Source organism: Dendropsophus ebraccatus, unplaced genomic scaffold (genome assembly GCF_027789765.1).
Source record: "Dendropsophus ebraccatus isolate aDenEbr1 unplaced genomic scaffold, aDenEbr1.pat pat_scaffold_1307_ctg1, whole genome shotgun sequence".
In the NCBI taxonomy this organism is placed as follows: Eukaryota; Metazoa; Chordata; class Amphibia; order Anura; family Hylidae; genus Dendropsophus; species Dendropsophus ebraccatus.
The window spans coordinates 12,363-40,191 of record NW_027208726.1 but is presented as its reverse complement, the minus strand read 5'-3'; the positions used below and the strand labels follow the sequence as shown (position 1 = coordinate 40,191).

Sequence of the window (27,829 nt, the reverse complement as noted above, 5' to 3'; positions counted from 1 at the left end):
GTAGGGTTCTCCCCACACACCTAGCCGCAATCCAAGGTGAACGGATCTGCCATTTTTGGTGTTCACGGACAAATCTTTTGAGTGCAAAAGGAATCCAGTAATGAATGACAGCCAAGACACCTCGGTCTTACAAAACATTATTATATACCACTATGTCATGTAAGCATCTAAGTCAATACATATGACCATGCAGTGTATCCACACAGCCTCGCAGGATTGCTACACACAGTATCAGCCCAATCCCACAAATACCTAGAATGATTAAATAGGACGCTTACCCATCGTGGTGTCTGGCATCAATAACCCCGATGCATGTTTCGTGTAAAGGTCGCTTTATCAAGGGGCGTATCTAAGTCCTGTCTCACGCACTATTTATATCGCAGATGAGGATTCCTTCCGGGGAGCGACGCGGGTCATAGGAGGGGCCAGGAATCACGCAGCTTCCTCCTGGTCTACGTCACTGGAATGCACCCCCGCCCGTGGAACGCAGGCGGGCATGTGCACAGCAACTCAAGAGGCCAAGCGGGCGTGCGTTCTAGTGACGTAGGCCAGTAGGAGCTGCGTGATTCCTGGCCCCTCCTATGACCCGCGTCGCTCCCCGGAAGGAATCCTCATCTGTGATATAAATAGTGGGTGAGACAGGAGTTAGATACGCCCCTTGATAAAGCGACCTTTACGCGAAACGTGCGTCGGGGTTATTGATGCCAGACACCACGATGGGTAAGCGTCCTATTTGATCATTCTAGGTATTTGTGGGATTGGGCTGATACTGTGTGTAGCAATCCTGCGAGGCTGTGTGGATACACTGCATGGTCATAAGTATTGACTTAGATGCTTACATGACATACATTTAAAACCAACATCAGAAGTTAGTATATAATTTGGCCATAAGTTTACCTGTAAGACTTATTGTACAGCACAATATTAATTTTTCAAAATTATTTCCAATTTTAATTTTAATTTTTTTTTTCAAATCTTTATTTGTCCATCTTTTTACATATGTATGTATATATATATATATATATATATATATATATATATATACCATTTATCATGGCATCAAACACCAAACCAGTTCACCTAGCTCCCACCCCCCTCCTCCCCCTCAACCCTACCAAAACAATACAAAAATGCATAATTTGCTAATTACAAAAAAAAATAAAACGCAGATGCAATATTAATAATAATAATAATAATAATAATAATAATAATAATAATTGCATGGGCCCACAACTGACCCATTCCATTACCTGAGCTACACTGATTTATGTTTCTCAATTCATAAACCTCAGAAAGCTTTGCAATTCCAAGAATTGTACCTATGGTGCCCATATCTGCTTATGGGTGCCCACCCCTGACCTTTTCTCCAGCTCCATTTTTTCCATTCTTTTAATGAAATTTACTTTGTGCACCCATTCAACTATTGTAGGTGGACTAGTCTCCTTCCAATGTCTTGGTACTACCGCTCTTGCGGCCACTAGCAAGTGCCTCAGCAATCCGTTCTTAATACACGGAATAGATCCTGGCAAAATTATCAGTAATGCAACTTTAGGAGAATATTCAACACTGACACCTGAAACCTCTTCATAAACTGCAAAAACCTCCTTCCAGAACATTTGTAGAACCGCACACTCCCACCACACATGTAACATAGTGCCCTTTTCCTTGCTACATCGCCAACACAAATCAGAGACCCCAGGGAACATCGCATACAGACTATCTGGACATCTGTTCCACCTTGATAATAACTTATAGTTCTTCTCCTGCATAGTACATGCTACCGACATCCCGTGTGAGAACTGAAATGCCTCATTCCATTCCTCTGTCACAATTGGTTCTCCTAGTTCTCTTTCCCATCTTTTTGTAAATGAGGGTGGATTTTGTGAGGTGGATTCACACAGGAGGGAATATCCAATTTTAATAACCACCGTAACAGAGGCGGCATTGTTCATACTATCTATATAATGGTGTCACATGATGCTGTAATGCTGTACAGATCACTTAACAGCAGCCTTCTCTTATCAACACAGACAGAACAGGAAGTTCCTGTCAGGAATGTGCAGTGAGCCTAGTGTGAACTGGGCCTGTTTTTACCTTTTGTGTGACACACCCGCTTTCCTTTAAGCCTCCTGGCAATGCAGGAGTTAGGGTCCATTTACACAGAAAGGTTATCTGACAGATTATCTGCCAAAGATTTGAAGCCAAAGCCAGAAACAGAATATAAACAGAGATCAGGTCATAAAGGAAAGCCTGAGATTCCTCCTTTTCACATCCATTCCTGGCTTTGGCTTCACATCTTTGGCAGATAATCTGTCAGATAATCTTTCTGTGTAAACGCACCCTGACCTGGGTTCACACTACGTATATTTCAGTCAGTATTGTGGTCCTCATATTGCAACCAAAACCAGGAGTGGATTAAAACCACATAAAGGCTCTGTTCACACAATGTTGAAATTGAGTGGATGGCCGCCATATAACAGTAAATAACTGCCATTATTTCAATAAAACAGCCGTTGTTCTAAAATAACAGCAAATATTTGCCATTAAATGGCGGCCATCTACTCAATTTCACCATTGTGTGAACAGAGCCTTTCTGTGTTTTTAATCCGCTCCTGCTTTTGGTTGCAATATGAGGACCACAATACTGACTGAAATATACGTAGTGTGAACCCAGCCTTATAATTATGCTACATTTACACTGAGTTTTGCGATAATGATCGAATTCGAACGATAATCGTACGTGTAAATGTGGCGAATGATCGAAAAAATCGTTCATGTTGATCTTTTAACATGTTCTTTAATCGTCGTTCGTCGTTCGCAAAAAATTCGCTGATCGTTTTGTGTAAACAGTCGTCGCGCGAAAGTCCGGACACCTGCTCGCAGCCCGGCCCCCCGCTCATCCGCAGCCCGGCCCTCCGCTCAACCGCAGCCCAGCCCTCCGCTCAACCGCAGCCCCCCCGGGAATTTCAAACAGCTCCTCTTCAGCCAATCAGTGCTCCTCTTCAGCACTGATTGGCTGAAGAGGGGCCGTTTGAATTTCCCGGATCCCCTCTTCAGCCAATCAATGCAAGGCAGCACTGATTGGCTGAAGAGGGGAGCCGGGAATTTCAAACGGCCCCTCTTCAGCCAATCAGTGCTGCCGTGCATTGATTGGCTGAAGAGGGGAGCCGGGAATTTCAAACAGCTCCTCTTCAGCCAATCAGTGCTGAAGATGAGTCCCGTCCTGACAGTTTCAGTTTAGTTTTAGACCTAGTGGTGAGAGTGAAAGCAGTAAGATTTTTAGAGTTATTTTATAATATCATAATAAAATGGAAAATTAAAAAAAACATTGAGTGTTTTAGTAAAGAACTGAGCTCAAGAACAAGAGGACACAGTGAGAGGTTAGTTGGGGGAAAGATCAGAAGCAATGTGAGAAAATATCATTTTACTGAAAGAGTAGTAGATACCTGGAACAAACTTCCAGCAGAGGTGGTTGGTAAATCTACAATAACAGAATTTAAACACGCCTGGGATAAACATACATCTATCCTAAGATAATAAGAAAGAAAATACTAGGACAGACTAGATGGACCCAGTGGTCTTTTTATGCCGACAATCTTCTATGTTTCTATGTTACATTACCAGAAATTCATTAAAAATAAGTTTACCTTAAAACTTCTTTAAACAATACCACTACAACAGAATATTGGATACACAGCCACATAAAATCATTATTTATAGCTACATCTACAATGATTAAAATAAGAAACAAGAAACGGGCTACAGGAATAGTAGGTGGTATAAACAAGTACTGAGCTAGAGCTGCCAGATACACTTCCTGCTATAATCTTAGTATTTTTTTTAGCTACTGGTGCTAAAATGTATGAACATAGTGGTTCCTGTATTGCACTTCAATATCCTTATTGCACATATAAGTAATTGCACAGCTCCCACATAAGTCCCCTCAGCTTCTCACTGTTTCCTGTAGACTGGAACCCCAATATGTGTTTCATGATCATATGCTTCCTCCCTTGAGGAAACATATAGTTGCGAAACACGATACAGAGCTCCTGATGAAGTTGCATAGAGCAATGCAATGCATTGGGCCACCCTAAATAGCATGCGCCTTATTTATGTGGCAGATTGTTTTTCCATGGTGGCAGGAGCAAAATTCCACACAGAATTTTTTATTCCCTTTGAACAAGGTTGTTGAGTCCGGGAATCTAGAACCATTTCCATAATTCTGAACCATACTGATAGGCTATAGGGCTTTGGCTTTCAATAAATAAGACTAGTTAACTAGATTTGCATTTCCAGGGAAACACATAGGGGGAGATTTATCAAACTGGTGTAAAATAGAATTGTCTTAGTTGCCCCTAGCAACCAATCAGATTCCAACTTTTATTTTCCAAAGGACCTGTGATGAATGAAAAGTGGAAGACAATTCTATTTTACACCAGTTTGATAAATCTCCCCCATAGTGCTTTAGAAGAGCACCCCTTTAACAGTGACTTCCCTTTAAGAGAAACTTTAACCCTTGATACCCTCCCTTTAAGAGCGACTTTGGTACAGTCCCTTTAAGAGCAACTTTGGTACAGTCCCTTTAAGAGCAACTTAAGGAGCGACTTTGGTGACAACGCTTTGAGTGACCTATATACTGTCCCTTTAAGACCAGCTTAAGTACTGTCCCTTTAAAAGGGACTTAGGTACCATCCTTTGAAGACCAGCTTAGGTAACCAGCTCTTTAAGTAACCGTCTCTAAAAGAGCGACTTGGGTACTGTCCCTTTAAGAGCAGCTTGGGTGCCATCCCTTTAAGAATGGCTTGGGTACCATCCATTTAAGAGCGACTTGGGTACTGTCCCTTTAAGAGCCGCTTGGGTACTGTCCCTTTAAGAGAGGCTTGGGTACCGTCCCTTTAAGAGCGACTTGGGTACCGTCCCCTTAAGAGCGGCTTGGGTACTGTCCCTTTAAAAGCAGCTGGGTACCTTCCCTTTAAAGGGAACCAATCACACTGAAATTGGGCATAAAGGTAAGGAAACGTGCTGGTACATCCCCCCCCCCCCCCCCCCGTCCCATGAACATTCAGCCCGCAAAGTTAGTTTAATCGCCGACGTCTTTACTAAGCTGCACATGCGCAGTGCAGCCTGAGAAGACACTGCTGTACTGCGCTTGCGCGGCGTAGTACAGCAGCGGCTTCACCCACTGTACTGCGCATGTGCAGCTTAGTAAAGACGTCGGCGTGGCCGACGTGCAATGCCGCCCCCCCGAGTGACGTCACCTGGCGCCGCTTTACAACACGCCCGGAGGGGCGTGATTACAGCGCAGGAGCCGGCCCAGGACCCAGTGACTACTTGACGAAGACCCCGCCCACCGTGACTACTCGAACAGCCATCCTGCCCACCGTGACTACTTGTATGGTAATTTGCATAGAGCGCGGGACACAATTAAACTAACTTTGCGGGCTGAATGTTCAGGGGACGGGGGGGACAGGCAGGGGTGATTCTAGCCTCTCTGCTGCCCGAGGCGAACTATAGAATGACGCCCCCCCCCCCCCCCGTCAATCCGCCCACATTATAATCCACTACTGCCCCCTCTCCCCCCTCCCTTATAGATGGTCCCCCTCTCCCCCCTCCCTTAAGAGTGGGCCCCCCCTTACCTTTCTGCACATTGTATAATGTACTGAATTTGCCCCCACACTGTATCAAGAGCCCCAATACATACAGTAGTTACCTTATAACACTATTTCCACCATTCAGTGATTACATATTACATAAAAACTGCACTAAACAAAACAGAAAGATATCACCATTGATACCATTACATAATACCGCCACACCATGACCCCTATCAGTACAAGCCTATAACAGAGTGAAGTTACATCCAGTGACTCACCGGAGGCGTCTTCTCCGATCAGAGTCTGTCACCTTTTCTTTTTCTCTCCATCCAGCGTGGGCCACCTTGAAGTCTTCTCCTGGCTGTGAATCTTCTCTCCAGAATCTGCCAGACAAATATTTTAGGCTCCAACACATACAGTAGTTAGGTCCCTTGTACCCCTATACAGTAGTTACACCCCTCTGTACTCCTACATAGTTACACCCCTCTGTGCCTCCATAGTTTTAAGGTGTCCCTGTAGTATATAGACCCTCATGTGCTCCTCCAGTTATATACAGCCCTCCTGTGCGCTCCCCCATTAGTATATAGCCCCCCTGTGCACTCTCCCCAGTAGTATATAGCCCCCTGTGCTCACCCACAATAGTATATAGCCCCCCTGTGCTCTCCCCCAATAGTATATAGCCCCCCTATGCTCTCCCACAATAGTATATAGCCCCCCTGTGCTCTCCCACAATAGTATATAGCCCCCCTGTGCTCTCCCACAATAGTATATAGCCCCCTGTGCTCTCCCCCAATAGTATATAGCCCCCCTGTGCTCTCCCACAATAGTATATAGCCCCCCTGTGCTCTCCCCCAATAGTATATAGCCCCCCTGTGCTCCCCCTCAATAGTATATAGCCCCCCTGTGCTCTCCATAATATATAGCCCCCTGTGCTCTCCCCCATAGTATATAGACCCCTGTGCTCCCCAATAGTATATAGCTCCCCTGTGCTCCCCAATAGTATATAGCCCCTGTGCTCCCCAATAGTATATAGCTAACCTGTGCTCCCCAATAGTATATAACCCCCTGTGCTCCCCCATAGTATATAGCCCCCTGTGCTCCCCCATAGTATATAGCCCCCTGTGCTCCCCAGTAGTATATAGCCCCCTGTGCTCCCCATAGTATATAGCCCCCTGTGCTTCCCAATAGTATATAGCTCCCCTGTGCTCCCCAATAGTATATAGCTCCCCTGTGCTCCCCCATAGTGTATAGCCCCCTGTGCTCCCCCATAGTATATAGCTCCCCTGTGCTCCCCCATAGTATATAGCCCCCTGTGCTCCCCCATAGTATATAGCCCCCTGTGCTCCACCATAGTATATAGCCCCCTGTGCTCCACAATAGTATATAGCCCCCGTTCTCCCCCATAGTATATAGCCCCCTGTGCTCCCCAATAGTATATAGCCCCCGTTCTCCCCCATAGTATATAGCCCCCCTGTGCTCCCCAATAGTATATAGCCCCCGTTCTCCCCCATAGTATATAGCCCCCCTGTGCTCCCCAATAGTATATAGCCCCCGTTCTCCCCCATAGTATATAGCCCCCTGTTCTCCCCCATAGTATATAGCCCCCTGTGCTCCCCATAGTATATAGCTCCCCTGTGCTCCCCCATAGTATATAGCTCCCCTGTGCTCCCCCATAGTATATAGCTCCCCTGTGCTCCCCCATAGTATATAGCCCCCTGTGCTCCCCAATAGTATATAGCCCCCGTTCTCCCCCATAGTATATAGCCCCCCTGTGCTCCCCAATAGTATATAGCCCCCGTTCTCCCCCATAGTATATAGCCCCCGTTCTCCCCCATAGTATATAGCCCCCTGTTCTCCCCCATAGTATATAGCTCCCCTGTGCTCCCCAATAGTATATAGCCCCCTGTGCTCCCCCATAGTATATAGCTCCCCTGTGCTCCCCAATAGTATATAGCCCCCGTTCTCCCCCATAGTATATAGCCCCCTGTTCTCCCCCATAGTATATAGCCCCCTGTGCTCCCCAATAGTATATAGCCCCCTGTGCCCCCCCCCCCCCCCCCGTAGTATATAGCTCCCCCTCCCATATAACATTGAAAAAAACAAACACTGTTACTCACCTGGGTCCACGCGTTCCTCTTCTCTTCCCTCCTGTGGCCGCACTTCCTCCGGTCACAAGAGGCTGCACTCCCCTTACCCTCGCGCCGACGCTCCAGTGACGTCGGCCGCTAGAGGGAGAGCGCGGCCTCTTGTGACCGCAGGAAGTGCGGCCACAAGAGTGAGTGACTGACAGGGAGGGAGCCAATGGCTCTCTCTCTGTCAGTGTCGCTGCTGCTGCAGCGCTGAAGCGCCGCAGCAGCAGCGGACGGGGGCAGCGGCGGACGGGGGGGCCCTGCAGGGGGCGCCATGGAGGGGTAAGTAGATTACCCATCCATGGCGCTCCCCCCTGACAGGCTGGTGGCCGGAGCCCTGTGCGACCGCACTGGTCGCACATAGCAACGGCCGGCCTGCTCGGGGGGGCCCCTTTAACCAGGGGGCCCGGTGCACGTGCACCATGTGCCCTCTGGTTAAAGCGGCCCTGGGTACAGTCAGTGGCGGATTATAATGTGGGCGGCCGCCCGAACCGCTCATATTATAATCTGCCACTGAATGCCGCCCCCATGATGACAGCTGGTGGCGCCGCCTGAGGCAGACGATTCAGGTCGCCTCATGATTGCGGCGGCCCTGGGGACAGGGGGATGGTTAGGAAGCGTGCTGGCTGATGTACCAGCACGTTTCCTTACCTTTATGCCCAATTTTAGTGTGATTGGTTCCCTTTAAGAGCGGCTTGGGTACTTCCCCTTTAAGAGCAACTTGGGTACCGCCCCTTTAAGAGCGACTTGGGTATCGTCCCTTTAAGAGCAACTTGGGTACCGTCCCTTTAAGAGCGGCTTGGGTACCGTTCCTTAAGAGCGGCTTGGGAACCGTCCCTTAAAGATCTACTTGGGTACTGTCCCTTTAAGAGCGACATGGGTACCTTCCCTTTAAGAGCCACTTATGTAATGCCCCTTTAAGTGCAACTTGGGTACCGTCCCTTTAAGAGCAGCTTGGGTACCATCCTTTTAAGAGTGGCTTGGGTACCGTCCCTTTAACCTCTTAAGGACATAGGACGTACCGGTACGTCCTATGTCCTCACTTGCACTTCAAAGCGGGGCCGCGCGGCGGCCCTGCTTTGAAGTGCCGCGATCCCGGGTGCCGCGTGTAGCCCGGGACCGCCGCTATTAGCGGGCACGGTCTGATCGCCGTGCCCGCTAATTAGCTAATCGGAGGCAGCTGTCAAAGTTGACAGCTGCCTCCGATTACCGGAGGCAACGTTTCCCTGGTGTCTAGTGGGGGAGATCGCTCCTCCGGGACCTTGTCCCGGAGGAGCGATCTCCGTTACTGATGCCGGCCGGGGACGCGTCCAAGATGGCGCCGTCCTCGGCTCGGCACTCGTTTACTTCCGGCTGCAGCAGCCGAAAGCAAACGAGTGCCGATCTCATGGATCTCTGCAGCATATCTATGCTGCAGAGATCTCAATGAGAGATCACAGTGTATATACTAGAAGTCCCCTAGGGGGGCTTCTAGTATATGTGTAAAAAAAAAAAAAAAAGTGTTGTTAATAGTAAAAAGCCCCCTCCCCTAATAAAAGTCTGAATCACCCCCCTTTTCCCAGGTTTTAAATAAAAGTAAACAAATAAATAAATAAATAAACATGTTTGCTATCGCCGCGTGCGTAATCGCCCGAACTATTAATTAATCACATTCCTGATCTCGTACGGTAAACGGCGTCAGCGCAAAAAAATCCCAAAGTGCAAAATTGCGCATTTTTGGTCGCATCAAATCCAGAAAAAATTTAATAAAAAGCGATCAAAAAGACGTATATGGGCAATCAAGGTACCGATAGAAAGATCACATCATGGCGCAAAAAATGACACCTCGCACAGCCCCATAGACCAAAGGATAAAAGCGCTATAAGCCTGGAAATGGAGCGATTTTAAGGAACGTATATTGGTTAACAACGGTTTGAATTTTTTACAGGCCATCAGATACAATATAAGTTATACATGTTATATATCGTTTTAAATCGTAACGACTTGAGGAACATGCATAACAAGTCAGTTTTACCCCAGGGTGAATGGCGTAAAAACACATTTCCCCCAAATAAAAGAAATGCGTTTTTTTTTTCAATTTCACCACACTTCGAATTTTTTCTGGTTTCGCAGTGTACTTTATGCAAAAATTCAGCCTGTAATTGCAAAGTACAATTAGTGACGCAAAAAATAAGGGGTCATGTGGGTTTCTAGGTGGAAAAATGCAAGTGCTATGACCTTTTAAACACAAGGAGGAAAAACCGAAAACGTAAAAACGAAAATGGGCCATGTCCTTAAAGGGTTAAGAGCGACTTGGGTACCGTCCCTTTAAGAGCGACTTGGGTACCGTCCCTTTAAGAGCGGCTTGGGTACCGTCCCTTAAAGAGCGGCTTGGGTACCGCTGGAAGTACCGCTGGGTACTGGCTGGAAGAAACGGAAGAAGAATATGGATTACAGTACAGTGGTACCTTAGTTTAAGAGTAACTTGGTTTAAGAGCATTTTGGTTTAAGAGCTCACAGTTTTTCAAAATTGTGACTTGGTTTAAAAGCATTGCTTTGGTATAAGAGCTCCCTGTACTGGGTGGGAGGGCGAGTGGGGCAGGGGCGTGCTGCATAGCGGGGTCTACAGCCCTGTACTCTGACCCAGGAAGTCTCTCTCACCTTCCAAATCATAGCAGATCCACTTCAGGCTGGGTCTTGCATCAGGGGACAGGACTGTGGAGGTAATCTCTCCATAGCTGTAACCCCTCTCTCTTCGGACAGAGAGTGCTGCATGTATGTGCCCACATCTGCCCTGCTCATTCCTTCATGCTCCCTGCAGTCTCTGTCAGCCCTTGTGTTTCCATCGTCTCCATTACTGTACAGTAACTTATATCACATATTCTGTTGTTTCTGAATGTTTGTTTCATCTGTTTTACATGTTATTCAGAATAATAAATCATTATTTTTGGGGTCTGAAACCAATTGTCTGCATATCTATGATTTCTTATGGGAAAATTTGCTTTGATTTAAGAGTGGATTTGGATTACAAGCATGGTCCTGGAACGGATTATGCTCGTAATCCAAGGCACCACTGTATAGTGCTTTTCAAGCACTATAATAAATCTAGGATGGAGTAGGAAGAGTATAAGGGTACAGATATGAATAATGGTAACTTTATAATATGCAGGCATCCACCCCAAAGCATTGAGAGTAACTAGCGGCTATAAGTGAATGTCCATGGAGTGTGTTCAGGACACAGCCATGATGGTGATCACGTTCTGCACTGCCTCTCCGGTGGGGCAGTGTCCTCTAGCTGTTTGCCCTGCTGGCCCCAGGTTTATAACATTCCTCGGTTCCTGGCACAGTTGTGTCATTGCGGCAGAGGACAAAGTGTCATTTGTGCAGAGATAACAGGGGGTGAGCATAGTTAAGGCTCCAGCTAACCCTGAAAACAGAAGACTCAAACTGAACAGGCACCATCTCCTCATGGCCTTCCTCCTCCTTACTCTCCTTCTGTGGCCCCTCTTCCTGGGAACACTGGGATCAGGTGAAGTAAAACAGTTCCTGTACCTAATATTATTTTCTACTTTTGTATCCATGATGTCAAGTTGGTTTCATTGTGTGGATGACTAAAGAATTTTTGGATTTTAAAGACATTTCTTATATACTGTATATATATAGATATATAGTTTTATAAAGATTGAATTCATATATGTGTGAGTGAAATATATGTTTTACCTTACAGAACAGGACAGTGACCCTCAGGTAGTGACACAGTATGGAAAACTGCAGGGGAAGACGCAGACAGTGAAGGAGACCACCCGAACCGTCCAAGCCTTCTATGGCGTGCCCTTCGCTAAGCCCCCAGTGGGTTCATTACGATTCGCAGCCCCAGAACCTCCAGAGCCCTGGAGCTCAGTCAGAGAGGCCAAAGAACATGCACCTCTGTGAGTTATTGAAAGTTACTCAGATTACTTCCCAACTATTTTCACAATTTTATAATTTTCATGGATGATAGAAGTAAACTCAATATTTCCTCTTAAACTGTCTCCAAACCATTGTAAGGGGCACTGTGTTCCCTGATGCCATGATAGTAATGAAGGAGGGGGAAACCTGGTAGCGGTGCTATACATTGTAAATACATAAAAATCTATCAGTACTTATGTTACAACAGATCATTTTCTCAAATTTCAGGTGTATACAGAACCCCATCGTCTTGGAGCAAATGAAAGGTTTCTTTAAAGTTCCCCCGCCCATACCCCCACTGTCAGAAGACTGTCTGTACCTAAATATCTTCACCCCAGCAGACCGAGAAATGGATTCCAAGCTGCCTGTTAGTATTTTTTTATTGGTAACGTGTTAATAAGATCAAAATAACAGGCACTATAGATAGAGGCGACCCACATCTCTTTGCCATGTCATGATAGAACTAATGACCAAGGTGATAGAGGTCTCCCTAGTTGTTGTGAACTGTAGACAGACGTGACCCAGGTGTTCTAGAAATAGAAACACAGGTGACTCATATCTGCCCGCTGTTGTAAACTATTCTTATGCTGCGTTTACACGTAACGATTATTGGCCCGATCGTACGATTAGCGATGTCGGATTTACGATTTTTTTTTTATAACGATCAGCGTTTAGATGGTACGATATATCGTACGAAAATTCGCACTGCGATCGTTTTGTGATCGTTTAAGCCTATCTCACACATTGGTTAAATCGGCGAACGACTGTTCACACGGAACGATTTGCGAATTTTTTGCGTACGATGAACGACGATTTGCTGACCTGATGAAAGATCACGATGTAAGATTTATCGTGCGTCTTTCGATCATCCGTTACACGTACGATTATCGTTCCAATTCGACCGTTATCGCGCAAATTCGCACGATAATCGTTACATGTAAACGCAGCATTAGTAGAGCTAATCTGTGTCTCTCCAGCTGTTGTGGTACTATAGAAGTGACCTACATTTTTATATCTATGGTAGGACTATACATGAGGTCACTTATGTTTCTAGAGCTGTTGTGGGACTATAGACAAGGTGACCTAGGTCTCTACAGCTGTTGTGGGACTATAGACAAGGTGACCTCGGTCTCTACAGCTGTTGTGGGATTATAGACAAGGTGACCTAGGTCTCTACAACTGTTGTGGGATTATAGACAAGGTGACCTAGGTCTCTACAGCTGCTGTGGGACTATAGACAAGGTGACCTAGGTCTCTACAGCTGTTGTGGGATTATAGACAAGGTGACCTAGGTCTCTACAGCTGTTATGGGACTATAGACAAGGTGACCTAGGTCTCTACAGCTGTTATGGGACTATAGACAAGGTGACCTAGGTCTCTACAGCTGTTATGGGACTATAGAGGTGACCTAGGTCTCTACAGCTGTTATGGGACTATAGATGCGATGCCCTGGCCCCTGGGGGCCACTTCCGCAGTGCTGGTGTTATGACCGGGGCAGCTGCAGGGGTTATACTTGTCACGGTATAGGCCTGAGGGCGGCACAGCTGTAGGGCCGGTCTGTGGAATCTGCGGGTGATGATGGGCATGCGATTCTTTGCTGCACTTAGTCAGGGCACCAGTTAGTGGACACCAATGCCAGGGTTCAGTAACAGCGGTTTTATTATAGATGAGGTAACTAGTAGCAACAGTCTCTCCGGATGCAACCGGGTATATAGCAGGCTTTGACAAATAAAGCAGGAGTGGTGCTGCATAGGCTGTGAGAATACGTGCCGGATGATGGGAGTAGGAGTATGAGAGAAATAGCGTTGCTGGGTGGATTAGCTTGAGAGTAATACTTGCTGTGAATCCTTGTAGCGATCATGAGAGATAACGGAATGACACCCAGATGAGAGAAGGAACTCCGGACACTTGAGCAGGCAGATACAGCCGAAGACTTGAATATAGCAGAGCACTCGATCCACACTTCTAGTGGTGAAGTGGGAGCTGCAGAGAAGAAGCCCAACTCCTCTGAGGCAGGAGAGGGACGGCACACATCCTCCTTGCTTGGAAGCAGGGGGAAGACTAACTTGTTAGGAGGAAGTGGGAGGTCACATGGTTGCTCCTGGCCAGAGCTAGTCGGCCATTGGAGGAACCATGGTTACAGGTCACGTGATCAACAGCCTTGCATACCACTGTACAATGCAATAATACACAGGAATACATGAGAATACACATGAGAATGCACATTACCAGAGAATACTAGGGGAAAACCAGCAGCAGTTGCAGTGCAAACCCTTACCAGAACAGGCATGGGCACAGCAATAGAAATGGCCATAATAGGAGTAGTAGTCTGCATGTTCTGGGACACTGCATAGACAAGGTGACCTAGGTCCCTACAGCTGTTATGGGACTATAGACAAGGTGACCTGGGTCTCTACAGCTGTTATGGGACTATAGACAAGGTGACCTAGGTCTCTACAGCTGTTGTGGGACTATAGACAAGGTGACCTGGGTCTCTACAGCTGTTGTGGGACTATAGACAAGGTGACCTCGGTCTCTACAGCTGTTGTGGGATTGTAGACAAGGTAACCTCGGTCTCTACAGCTGTTGTGGGATTATAGACAAGGTGACCTAGGTCTCTACAGCTGTTATGGGACTATAGACAAGGTGACCTGGGTCTCTTCAGCTGTTATGGGACTATAGACAAGGTGACCTGGGTCTCTACAGCTGTTATGGGACTATAGAGGTGACCTAGGTCTCTACAGCTGTTATGGGACTATAGACAAGGTTACCTAGGTCTCTACAGCTGTTATGGGACTATAAACAAGGTGACCTGGGTCTCTTCAGCTGTTATGGGACTATAGACAAGGTGACCTAGGTCTCTACAGCTGTTATGGGACTATAGACAAGGTGACCTAGGTCTCTACAGCTGTTATGGGACTATAGAGGTGACCTAGGTCTCTACAGCTGTTATGGGACTATAGACAAGTTTACCTAGGTCTCTACAGCTGTTATGGGACTATAAACAAGGTGACCTGGGTCTCTTCAGCTGTTATGGGACTATAGACAAGGTGACCTGGGTCTCTACAGCTGTTGTGGGACTATAGACAAGGTGACCTAGGTCTCTACAACTGTTGTGGGATTATAGACAAGGTGACCTAGGTCTCTACAGCTGTTATGGGACTATAGACAAGGTGACCTAGGTCTCTACAGCTGTTATGGGACTATAGACAAGGTGACCTGGGTCTCTACAGCTGTTGTGGGACTATAGACAAGGTGACCAAGGTCTCTGCAGCTGTTATGGGACTATAGACAAGGTGACCTAGGTCTCTGCAGCTGTTATGGGACTATAGACGAGGTGGCCTGGGTCTCTACAGCTGTTGTGGGACTATAGACAAGGTGACCAAGGTCTATGCAGCTGTTATGGGGACTATAGACAAGGTGACCTAGGTCTCTACAGCTGTTATGGGACTATAGACAAGGTGACCTGGGTCTCTACAGCTGTTGTGGGACTATAGACAAGGTGACCAAGGTCTCTGCAGCTGCTATGGGACTATAGACGAGGTGACCTAGGTCTCTACAGCTGCAGTGGGACTATAGACAAGGTGACCTAGGTCTCTACAGCTGCAGGGGGACTATAGACGAGGTGACCTGGATCTCTGCAGCTGTTATGGGATTATAGACAAGGTGACCTGGGTCTCTGCAGCTGTTATGGGACTATAGACGAGGTGACCTAGGTCTCTACAGCTGCAGGGGGACAATAGACAAGGTGACCTGGGTCTCTACAGCTGTTATGGGACTATAGACGAGGTGACCTAGGTCTCTACAGCTGCAGGAGGACTATAGACGAGGTGACCTGGGTCTCTACAGCTGTTATGGGACTATAGACAAGGTGACCTGGGTCTATACAGGTGTTTTGGGACTATAGACAAGGTGACCAAGGTCTCTGCAGCTGTTATGGGACTATAGACAAGGTGACCTAGGTCTCTACAGCTGTTATTGGACTATAGACAAGGTGACCTGGGTCTCTGCAGCTGTTATGGGACTATAGACGAGGTGACCTAGGTCTCTACAGCTGCAGTGGGACTATAGACGAGGTGACCTAGGTCTCTACAGCTGCAGTGGGACTATAGACGAGGTGACCTGGATCTCTGCAGCTGTTATGGGACTATAGACGAGGTGACCTAGGTCTCTACAGCTGTTGTGGGACTATAGACAAGGTGACCTAGGTCTCTACAGCTGTTATGGGACTATAGACAAGGTGACCTAGGTCTCTACAGCTGCAGTGGGACTATAGACGAGGTGACCTGGGTCTCTGCAGCTGTTATGGGACTATAGACAAGGTGACCTGGGTCTCTACAGCTGTTATGGGACTATAGACAAGGTGACCTGGGTCTCTACAGCTGTTATGGGACTATAGACAAGGTGACCAAGGTCTCTGCAGCTGTTATGGGACTATAGACGAGGTGACCTGGGTCTCTACAGCTGTTATGGGACTATAGACAAGGTTACCTGGGTCTATACAGGTGTTTTGGGACTATAGACAAGGTGACCAAGGTCTCTGCAGCTGTTATGGGACTATAGACAAGGTGACCTGGGTCTCTACAGCTGTTATGGGACTATAGACAAGGTGACCTGGGTCTCTACAGCTGTTATGGGACTATAGACAAGGTGACCTGGGTCTCTACAGCTGTTATGGGACTATATACGAGGTGACCTGAGTCTCTACAGCTGCAGTGGGACTATAGACGAGGTGACTTGGGTCTCTGCAGCTGTTATGGGATTATAGACAAGGTGGTCTAGGTCTGTTCAGCTGTTGTAGGAGGACTATAGATAGGTGACTTAGGTCTCATCAGCTTTTGTAGGACTATAGATGAGGTAACCTGCATGTTTACAGCTCTTTAGCTGTTATGTACATGTACACTTCTAGACAAGTTTGTTATGTGCTACAGCTCATAACCGTGTATATGCTGTTTTACTTTCCAGGTCATGGTATTTATTCATGGAGGAGGATTAAGATCTGGGGGAGCAGCTATGTTTGAGGGACAGCACTCAGTGCGTTCGAGAATGTAGTTGTTGTATCCATGCAGTACAGACTGGGCCTCCTTGGATTTTTCAGGTAAGTGGTTAAGTACATTCTGAATAAAAGATGAGGGATCTGAGTTGAATACATTTTTTCTGGGGGTTGGTAAGTGGGCAGAGGGCAAAATGTTGCCTTACATTGCTTGGACCATGCACTTTAGACACTTTTTAGATACATTTGCCCCTTGCCAAAAGGGGTGTGGTTTACAGGAAAGTGAGAGCGGCATAACTGGTGGGTGGTAGGTGCCAAAAAAATGCAGTGCACATTTTGTACCATATAAGACTTCGTGTGCCTGATGATGCTATTCACTATTACATTGTTAATCGCCAAATGTCAATAACCTACACAATCTGACACTGCTTACCTCACAGCAACGGAGATGACAAAATACCAGGAAACTATGGATTCTTGGATCAGGTTGCTTGCTCTAAAGTGGGTCAACGAGAACATAGTAAATTTTGGTGGCGACCCCAATTTGGTGACTATCTTTGGTGAATTCGGCTGGCGGAATCAGCGTCTCTGCCCTGGTAAGCTCCTCCATGTCTGATGCAATATAGATGTGCTTATTGCCTTATTGCAGGCAGATCCTTTAGCTCCTAGAATGCATTTGTCTTGTAATGAGAATGACCCATTTTACTGAGGGTCCTAGAGTGACATCATGTTCCAGCTGGCTCTTTACTTGTCTCATTATTGACATTAGTTTATGTTTTATTTCATATGACGGCAGCTGATGTCTCCAATGTCAAGAGTTTGTTCCACCGAGCCATTGCTGAGAGTGGAGTTGCCCTAATTCCACATCTATTGGCAGAAAAAGACCAAGATCTCTCCTCTACTCAGAAGGTAAGTACTCTACTGTATCTATGGGAGAATCTGAGCAATCCCTCAGATCTCAGTCAGCTCATAGTGAATGGGTAGGCTTCATTCTCAATGATGTCACAACTGATGTCCAGTAAATTGATAGGCTGCATTTTCAGATGACGTTTCTAGTGTATGGATATGCCATTGCCCCAACTAGCCAGAATCCTACTCCACACTGATGAGGGGCAAAAACCCCGAAACGGCTGTCTGTGGATGGAAGCCTGCCTTGGCAAGCCCTTGTCATGATCGCAATACTCACACCTTGAGTTAGACATTGACAATAAGGGGCCACCTGGTGTTTCCTATTTATGTCCCAATACTCGCAACCGAGTGGGACTTAAGGGGCTATTTATCAGGGTGGTGGTGGTGCTCTCCCTATCATGGAGACACCCGTGGCAACAGGCTAGAGATATATACCCGTGTTTTGAGACTCGCAACCGAGGCTCCACGGACTCCTGTTTTGCATATTTATATTTTTGGGGGCATCAGTGGAGACTCTTGATTGAGTACTTCATTGGAATTTTTTTCACTGTTCTCCTTGAGTTCAGTGATTACTGTGTTTTGTTGGTCGATTTGCCATTGCCCCAACCAGCCAGAATCCTACTCCACACTGACGAGGTGCAAATACCCCAAAACGGCTGTCCTGCCTTGAGTTAGACATTGACAATAAGGGGCCACCCTGGTGTTTCCCTATTTATGTCCCAATACTCGCAACCGAGTGGGACTTAAGGGGCTATTTATCAGGGTGGTGTGGTGCTCTCCCTATCATGGAGGCACCCTGTGGCAACAGGCTAGAGATATCTGGCTATCCCGTGTTTTGAGACACGCAACCTGAGGCTCCACGGACTCCTGTTTGCATATTTATATTTTTGGGGGCATCAGTGGAGACTCTTGATTGAGTACTTCATTGGAATTTTTTTGACTGTTGTCCTTGAGTTCAGTGTTTTGTTGGTGTATGGATAGGCCATATTCCCAGTTATGACTGCTGCTTTTTAATGGATAGGTTGAATCGTCTTTTTTTTCCCCCAAAAAGACAAAATCTACAAAAATCCATCCCTCAAATAGTGAGGGTTCACACCCACCCAAACCCCAAAGACCAGCAATGCAGCTTAAAACCATGATACATGTGTACTTCACATAAAGCCATAAGAAATGGCCCAACAACCCAAACATGAAGAATAAGGGAAATAAGCAGGAATAAATCATGTCAGCAGTACATAGGAAGAGAAGAGGTTGCACTCACCGAGTAAAATCCTTTATCTTTATTTCTTCATGTTTAAAAGCGATACATGGAAAAGGTGCAGACAAGCATGGGTGCAGACGCCATGAAGGTGCTGTGACAGGCTGTTTCACGCCCCTAAACGGCACTTCTACAGACCGTAGAAGCGCCAATTTAGGTGGGTGAACAGCCTGTCACCAGCACCTTCATGGCGTCTGCACCTTGTCCGTGTATCGCTTTAAACATGAAGAAATAAAGATAAAGGATTTTACTTGGTGAGTGCAACCTCTTTCTTTTCCTATGTACCTGCTAGATCTCCATGAATGTATTCCTCTGTGAGTTAGCACCAACCGATACATGCTGTTGCTATTCGCTGCATAATTTTGGCTTAGTGATGGCTGGATGGGACTTGTAGTGCACCATGTTTTTCTTTGTATAAGAATCAGGAATAAATAATGTACTCATTAATATGTTGCTTTCTCGGTGATGTCACTGTTGTTCTGTAATGAATGGATAAGTTACATTCTCAGTGATGTCACCACTGCTCTCTAGTGTCCGCATAGGCTTTATTCTCAGTGATGTCACTGCTGCTGCTATCTAGCTGCATCCTTAGTGATGTCCGCTGCTGTGCTTTAGTAAATAGACTGCACTCTTAGTGATATCTCTGCTGTTCTAGTCAATGTGGTATATATATATATATATATATATATATACAATTACACAATTATCACATAATATTTCTTGTACAGATTGTCAGTAATGTATCTGCCTGTAACCCAGCTTCACTCCTGGACTGTCTGAGGGACAAGACAGAACACGAGATCTCTGTGATATCTGGATCCTTGGTGTGTATTCTACACAATTAACCGAAATGGTATTTATTTACAAACACCAAGACTATGGTTTTTATGGTAACAGAATTCATTCCCTCCCTGTGCAGAATCACATACCATTCCTGGACGCATTGACGGGAAATTTATCCCCAAACCAGCAGTGGAGCTCCTCACTGAGAAGGCGGTAGCACCCGTTCCATTCATTATTGGTGTTAACAATCATGAGTTTGGATACATGATTCCCAGGGTGAGACAATGATTTTCTATACTGATCTTACAATATGTACTAGACTGCCACAGCAGTAGCGTCATCTAGGCTCAGAAAGTGGCACTATCCCAGGAATCCTCACTCTGGTCATTGTTCTTGTACATTGTGCCCAGGGCATAAATATTACTAACCTGGAAAGAAGGGATTCCGAGAGATCAGGTCGAGCTCATTCTAAGGAAGATTCATCTTATGGTGAGTGCATTTGCCAGTTGCTTTGCTGTTTCAGATGCGTCTCCTGTTCTCATGTTACTGAATGTAAGTTTACATTTTGTAGGATTTGCGACCTGAGATTCACACCCTAATTATGGATGAGTACTTTGTAACACCACTGACCCTATGAAATCAGGGACAGCCTCCTGGGACTTATGTGGGGATGTAATGTTTGTTATTCCCTGCCCTCCGCACTGCTCATTATCATCGAGGTACAAAATACACTAAGGCCTTGATACCGTTGTTGCCTTGCCGAGATATAGATTATATCCATGTAAAGTGTTAGTTATCTTTGTATACCCTTTGACTGTTTGTCTGATCCTGTAAGTTATGTCATGTTTCATACTCCATTCACAGCCAAAGCTTCTTCTTACATCATGTCATACTCCAGTCATATATGAGTAACCATTACCTCAAGAACTTCAGTTACATATTAGGCAATGTTGCCACATAAAAAATTGTACTTTATTAGATACAGTATACTTTAAAATGTTAAAGATCTATGGTCCTAATAAATGGTGTACAAGAAAAACAGAGAATAAAACATAGTCTCTGGGCTCACAATTATAGCCATGTCGTGCTAAAGCCCATGATCACTTCAATCTCAAACCTGGTCAATTGCCAGGAAAAAAAACAATTCACAAGAGGGCGTGACAGGGGGTCTGGAACAATAAGGGTTCATCAGGAGACCCAGCAATCAAATCAAGGCCAATGCAGCTACCATAGGCCAAAACACCTATGACACAAGTGTAGCAGGCATGCATAGAAGAGGAACACATGTAGACAATTTGTAAACCCGATAAGATCAGGACAAGTCATGCACAATAAACGAGATGTAGCTCTGTGTTGGAGGTGTCTTTCACTGGAGGGTACCTTATTTTCTGGGACTGTGCCTTACTGAGTCCCTATTGGAGAGGCATACAGGGATTGATTTCCATCGAAAGATACCCTAGATCCTATGGTGTACCTCCTCAACGTACCTCCTAGAAACGTACCTCCTGGCAACTAAGCCAGTTTCACTTTAACACCATGTTTGATAAATCTCCCCCATGGTCTTTATGGGACTCCTCTTATGAGTTATTCCGAGCATCGACGAGTACCTCTCCAACCCATACTAGTTTTGTTCCCTAATGTATCTGTGTAGTATTGTCTTTGTCTTTTGTTTTTTTCCTCTTGAGTTACTTATACTTATGTTTTTTTTTTCCGTATTTCATGGTATATCTGGATATGGATCACATATTGTGTCTCAAGTTAGCGCATTGCAACCTTGTATATAGTTCCATTTATACTATATAACAACTGATGGGATGTTGTCATAGTCTTACTTTTGTTTCTTGCCACCTCAATGCTATGATATCTCTTATATTACTTGATGTTTACTTGCTGAGAGTTACAGATTTTCACTATGCTGATGTTTTCTGTTGTTGAACCTGGATAATATTCAATGTTCAATGTTTTTGTATTGAATTAGAAAAATTAGAAAACTGAAAAATTACATAAATAAACAATTTATTTAAAAAAACGAGATGTAGAAGGTCACAATAGACTTGAGAAAAAATTATGCCCATGCCTATTAGAGCTATAACTGTCAGCACAGAGACCATGTTTTATCTTTGTTTTTCTTGTACAGCATTTATTGGGACCATAAATCTTTATAATTTTAAAGTATATCAAATAAAGGTTAACTTTTAATGACGTTTCAGTAATATACAGTTTGATATGCATGTTCGGCTGGGTTCACACAGTTTTTTCTATCCGGTTCTTTTTTTTCATCCGTTTAAAAAAAGAAAAAACTGATGCATTTGTGTGCATCCGTTTTGTTCCATTTTTTTATTGACTTCCATTATAAAAACAAACGTATCAAAACGGATCTGTTTTTTTTTAACCCCTTCAAGACAGAGCCCTTTGATGCCCGGATGTCCAGGTCAAATTAATGCAATGTTTCTCCCCGCCTTCTGAGAGCTATAGTGCTTTTATTTTTTCACCTACAGGGCTGGTTGGGGTGTCCTTTTTTGCGCCATGATCTCTGGTTTGTATTAATATCATAATGGTGTAACAGAAAATCGCTTTTTAGTAATTTTTGATATATAATTTTAATTTAAATTTTTTTTTCGTTTACACGGTTCACCGTGCGGGAACAATAATGTTATATTTTAATAGATCTGACAATTCTGCATGCTATGATATATAATATGTTTATTTTTTTATATTTTTATAATGGGCAAGGGGGTATTTTAAATTTTTATTGGGAGGGGTTTTATAAGGGTTTTTTATGCTTTTAAAAACTTTTATTACACTTTTTGTTGTCCTTTTTTTTCACTTTTAGGCTATGTTCACACTACGTATATGTCCGGCCGTAGTTCGTACGCAGCCGGACATGTGTGGCTGAAACTACGGCCGTGGGAAAAATAGACATGCGGCCGGATTGCAAACATGCGGGGGAACCGCGAACATACGCCCGTAGTAGTTATGCTTCCTAGCTAGTTTCAAAGCGATCTGAAACAGGTCATTTACTTGGAAATCTTCGCCCAGCCCAATAAAACACACAAACCTTTTGGATCGAAAAATCTAGTTCAATTTGGCTAAAATAAGTACTCCGTACGGGACCGCATGGAGATCCACGGCCGTGAGTTGGAACAGTTACGACCTCAAACAATGGTCTTGTTAATTTTTCACGGCGCCGTATACGATCCGGCCGTAGTGTGCATTGTGTGGCCGTATATCATATACTTTCAAGCGAACGCATCAACCTCAAAACTACGGGCGTATATTCGCAGTTCGCACTACGGCCGGAAATATACGTAGTGTGAACATAGCCTAAACATGCAATTATTAGATTGCATATACTGATCTATGCTATGCCATAGCATAGCATAGATCAGTGTTATCGGCGATCTATGCATAGAGCCTGCCTGTGAGCAGACTCTATCCATAGATCGCTGATCCGACAAGACGGAGGTAAGTGATTTACTTACGCCCGTCGGCACAAGCAATGGCTGCGGGGGTCCCGATCACTCAGTAACAGAAGCTTGTTCTGTCACTGAGTACCTTAAACGCTGCAATCGCTATAGATCGCTGCGTTTAAGGGGTTAATGGGATCGAAGCTGCCTCTCATTACCTCCGGCCCCGGAAACCGTGTGCAGGATCGCTCTCACTGCAGTGATCCTGCACACATCTACAGCCCCTTCAGTCAGGAATATACGGGGTATGTGCAGTAGGAACGTATATATACGGATTGCTGGTGTAAAGGAGTTAAAAAATGTAGGACTAGCACTTATATGATCCAGTCTTTTGGAATGAAAGCGTCAATAGAACTTAATGGGTCCATTTTTCACAGATGACACACTGATGGACCATTCATGTGCTGTCTGTTTTCACTGAAGCATTACCAAGCTCTAAGAAGCCTCAACCCTGTGGCCTTTTTTGACCTATTAGTTTTTCTGATCCACAAAACTGATGCCACACTGATGGTTTCTAAAGGATATCACTGATCATTTAAAAAAAATTGATCCTGCAGAAAAACTGATGTGTGAATGAGGCCTATTCTGTAGTCAGACAGCAGCTGTATGTAGACGCAGCTCTAAAAGCTGAGTGACATATTACTCACTTACCTGATGTTTTGAAAGTGTAGTGCTTTCTATATAAGACTGATAGTGTGTTCTGATTATGTATATGTCTGGTCCATATCCCATTTCCTGTAAAACTCAGAGCATGCCCCTACAGACATGAACCAGCTCAGGTACAGAAGGGAAGTCTCCAGGCTCACACATAGAACTGTGGATCTGGTGTCACTATTTTATCTCCCTGCAGATTCTGGATTTCCTGTCTATTTCTATGAATTCCAGCACAGGCCCTCACTCTTCAAGGATATTAAACCTGACTACGTAAAGGCCGATCATGGAGACGAGATTTTCTTTGTGGTAGGAGGGCCATTTCTTGATGAAGGCATCATGTTTGCTGGTGAGTCTATGGGTTCTCTATGCAGGTAAAACACAGTAACCACCCATAAAGAGATTCATAGTTACCATTGCAGCTACTTTTCGACCTCTGGGTTTCTACCGCAGCTGCTGTGACCCACCAGTTTTTGCCTTCTTTGTGATGAGATAGTAACTAGGAAGTAGAAAGCAAGGAGGACTAGGCAGGGGAATACAGCTTTTCTTTATTAATCCCAGCCTGACCACTTTAAAAACAAGAATAAATGCCAGACAACTATTAAAGAGGTTGGGTTATTATTTACATAACAGCAGGTTAGAAGCATCTAAACTACTTTTATGTCCCTATAGTGCATGGGGCACTGAGGATGAAGATAGATTTGTTACCTTGATCGTCAGTTTGTAGTTTATTTTGTATAAGGCGTTTTGCTGCACTAGGGGTGGGACTCCGGTGCTCTACAGATATTCACTACTTAAAGTGTACCTGTTTTAAAACATTATTAAAAACCTGCATAGTTTTGATAAATTAAGTCCACGTAAAGAAATGAATCACTAAGCTCACTAAGCTCATTCGTGGCAAGTGGTCCTAGCGCCTATGCCCCATATGGCATTCTCTTGTTGGAACAAGAGAGGGGACCCCACTCCAGTGCGTATAGATCAAACATATAGCCTAAACCTCTTATACACTGGTCTGATGGTCTTGTATTTATAAGTGGCTTGTGGGGCATATGGGGTTACTGATGCTCTGGTTTTGCAAGATGGCAGTGCCAATAGTCCGGGTGGGTCACTCTCTACTCCGGACCACCTTGACAATTGCCCAAGGGACCCCCAAACAGCCCAGCAGGTTACTTCCCACAGGGCAAAAGGTATAGCCAACCCACTCAAAATAAAAGCAGGTGTACCAGCTGTGTGCCCAACCAGCACTTGCATCACGACAACATAACACCTGGCTGAGCTGTGCCTCGATCAACCACCACCGGAGTGGCGTCACACTTCACCACCTGGCAAGTGACCGGTCGTGCCTCACAGCGGGGCATCACCACAATGTGATTTACCAGTATGTTAAGAATCACATTGGTTTTCAAACGCAGTGAAGTTTTTTGAAGTGGCTATGACCATTTAAGAGTTGTTAGGGAGGTATTTGTGCTCAAGAAAAATCGGAAAGAGATGTATGTAATGATACACATTGTGGCTATGTTTACACAACGTAAGTAATGGATTAATCACGAATATGATTAAGCCTGTACCTACATTGTGCTGCAGGCTAAGGGAATCCCGGCCAGAGTGTATACACATAGTATACACTCCGGTTCGGATCCCTAGCGGCGCTGCAAAAAACTGACATTTCATTGAATAGCGGCCACAGGAGACATGTCAGTAGACACAATGGAGCGTGTGGCTCCAGACGCACGCTCCATTGTGTGCAGCGGGAAATTCGGAAGCAGGCGCACAATGGTGCCCCCGCATCCAAATTCAGCAGCAGTGAAGATTATCCGGCCTGTACTGCAGAGATGATCTTCTCTGACACCGGCCGTTCCATGACCCCGCTGGGTCACGGACTGGCCGGTGTCTCACGCCATATGAACATGGCCTGTCAATGTTCATGTATTTGTAAAGAAGTATACTAAGTGATAATACCAAGCTTATTATTTTAAACCTCTAAAGTTTTGTTTAGAAAGGGCTAGAGGGATTCTTTGTCTTGCTCTATTAAGTCCTGCGTTTTTAGTGCCAGCTTAATAATGTACCCTGCAACGCCATGGTTTGGCAAGTATATTTAGAGGTGCAAATTCTGTACATAAATCCAATGTGCACATAGTGAAATTTACGCCAGCTCATAGCGCAAAGTTTTTAAATGTGGTGCATGCAGAGGCGTACGGCTGCACCCCCCCGTTACGCCCCCTCCCCTCTGGCATGAGTGGGGTAGAGGGACTCGATACAAATAGTTTATTCATACAACAAGTGTGTGCGAAAAAATGTATTCTTATCTGGCCATTCTGCACCATATAATGCCATTTCCAGCAGTTCATAAATGTCTCCTTATATCTTTCAAACAAATTATTTTAAGAAATACTTGTTCATTGGAAATATGGTTCATTTTACATAATGTATCAGTATAGACCTAGTTTTCTTCGTGACAGACACGACCCCCGTAAAGTTTACATCAATTATTTATCAGAATTGAAAACCTATACCTATACCTAAACCTATACCTGTACCTAGACTTTTGGGCAACTACTTGTAAGAGACTTATCTACATGAAAGTATATTTGTAAAAGTACTTTTATACCTCCTGTTATTGGTCTGTTTGAAAATCTGGATCTCTAAGGGGGTAGAAGATATAGTACACTTGTGTTCTACACAGTACTTAGCAGAATTGTGAGTAAAGCCCTGGTGTATAATACAGACTGCAAATTAGTAGTGTCATATACTGTATGTACACAGTGACTCTATCGGCAGATCAGTAAGAGTGGCTCTGGTACATAACACAGGACGTAACTCAGGATCAGTACAGGAAAAGTAATGTATGTATATAGTGACCCCAGTGGCAGAATAGTGGTTGTAGGTCTGCAATATAATACAGGATGTAACTCAGGATCAGTACTTATCTACAGATCGTATAATGCTTCTCTTTCATTAAAGGTCCCGACACAGAGGAGGAGAAGACTTTAAGTAAAGCAGTCATGAAGTATTGGGCCAACTTTGCTCAGAATGGGTAAGCTGGCAGCTGGCATTTTATATAGTATGTCCTCTGCGGATTGCTGGCATAGACAGGTGTGATTGCTGGCATAGACAGGTGACTAAAAATACCATATTGGGTTTTTGGGAGAAAAAAAGCCTAAAATCCACAAATCCAATGACAAAAATGTCACCACACTATGGGAGGCATCTATTAAGTCCGGCGTTTTTTACGCCGGACTTAAAAATGCCCCCGCAGCTCCGGCGGTACGGGGATTTATGTAGAGGCGGACTGCCTGTACATAAATCCTGTGCGCGCCGGTGCGCACCGCCGAAAACCTACGCCAGCTGAGGACTGGAGTAGGTTTTCGGCGTACATTTGGGCGGAACGGATGATAAATCGCGCGGACTCTGAGTCCGCGCCCTCCGTTCCGCCCACTTCCCGCCTACTTCCCGCCCCCTTTCCGCCCCCTGGCGTACTCGGCGGAAAGTGCCGATTTGCGATTATTTTATTCGCAAATCGGCCATTTGCGTATAAAATAATACGCAAATCGGCACTTTCCGCCAAAAATCATCCGTCCGCCGGATGATACATGTGGCCCTATATGTTTTGTATGTCATAATGCACCATAGACCTTCATGTAATATCTGCCACATAAAGTGCCACTAAAATGTAGCAAAGAATGTAGCAATAAAAGTCAAAAGTGGTAAAAAATTCTATGTTGCCAACCCCCTTTAATAAGACTGCTCAGAGCAGGAGTAAACATGCCCATTTCATGCTGATGCACACATTTTTTTAATATTTCTACAAGAGACTACTAACTATTTCTTATCCTTTGCAGAGATCCCAATGGACCAGGCCTGGTCCAGTGGCCACAATATGACCAAAATGAAGGTTATCTTCAGATTAATTTAAATCCAAGCACTGCCTACAAGCTTAAAGCCGAAAAATATGAATTCTGGACTAAGACCTTTCTTCAGAAAACCCGGACAATGTCCCAGCATCCGTAGAGTGCAAGAGTGTCTCCAAATAGGCTAAGGCTACAGTGAGACTTTCTGTATTTTAGTCTAAAGGAATACTGTACATGGGGCAGATTTACTAATGTGTTTAGACCCAAGTA

The 27,829-nt window shown here is 45.0% G+C and overlaps 1 pseudogene; it reads left to right on the top strand.

Annotated features, from left to right (window-relative positions):
* The first annotated feature begins 11,066 nt into the window (after positions 1 to 11,066).
* Positions 11,067 to 27,794, top strand: LOC138775081 (pyrethroid hydrolase Ces2e-like; annotated as a pseudogene).
* Positions 27,795 to 27,829: the final 35 nt, after the last annotated feature.